Raw genomic sequence first — 683 nt, 5'->3', positions numbered from 1 at the left:
GAAATTGAGGGCTAAGAGTGTTTTGTGCCCAAGTGAGTCCATAACAACACTTAACGTCTTTTGAGTGAAGGAGGATTTATTGAGGGGTTATCTATCCATCATAGGATTAGACACCACTCGAGATCCTCAGAGTCAGTTGAAGTGATGGCTTCCAATCATCTAGTCAATCAACAGGGTTGAGAAAGTTCAAGATGAGAATGAGGTGGATCAAACACCCCCGCCTCGTACTTTATGAAATTATCTACAATCAGCGGGGGTGAGCATGCCCTCATGCATGGTTTTTTAGAAAATACGGGACATATGGATATTAAGCCAGGGGTGATCCAACTCCTTCCAAAATTCCATAGTCTTAAATCTAAAAGTCCATATCTGCACTTGAAAGAGTTTGATGAGATTATAGCCACTTTATATTTTCTTAACATGTTTGAGGGCACGGTTAGACTGAAACTCTTTCCCTTTTATTTGAAATAGAAAGTTAAGACATGGTTGCATTCACTACATCCCCGATCTATTGGCACATGAAATGACATGATAAGGGAGTTCATAAAGAAGTTTTTTCTACACCATAAAATGAACACCCTCAGAAAGTCAATCATGAACTTTGCCCAAAAGAAAGATGAAACATTCTTCCAATGTTGGGAACGATTCAAGGATCTTGTCAGTTCATGCCCACAACATGGTTT

At 39.4% G+C, this 683-nt stretch overlaps 1 non-coding gene across 1 annotated transcript; it reads right to left on the bottom strand.

Moving 5' to 3' along the window:
• Positions 1-576: 576 nt before the first annotated feature.
• LOC131252480 (small nucleolar RNA R71) lies at positions 577-683 on the bottom strand. The gene has a single exon (XR_009174499.1). It is a non-coding gene; the product is annotated as a small nucleolar RNA R71 (small nucleolar RNA).

Source organism: Magnolia sinica, chromosome 7 (genome assembly GCF_029962835.1).
Source record: "Magnolia sinica isolate HGM2019 chromosome 7, MsV1, whole genome shotgun sequence".
NCBI classification, from domain to species: domain Eukaryota; kingdom Viridiplantae; phylum Streptophyta; class Magnoliopsida; order Magnoliales; family Magnoliaceae; genus Magnolia; species Magnolia sinica.
This window is presented reverse-complemented; position numbering and strand designations above follow the sequence as displayed.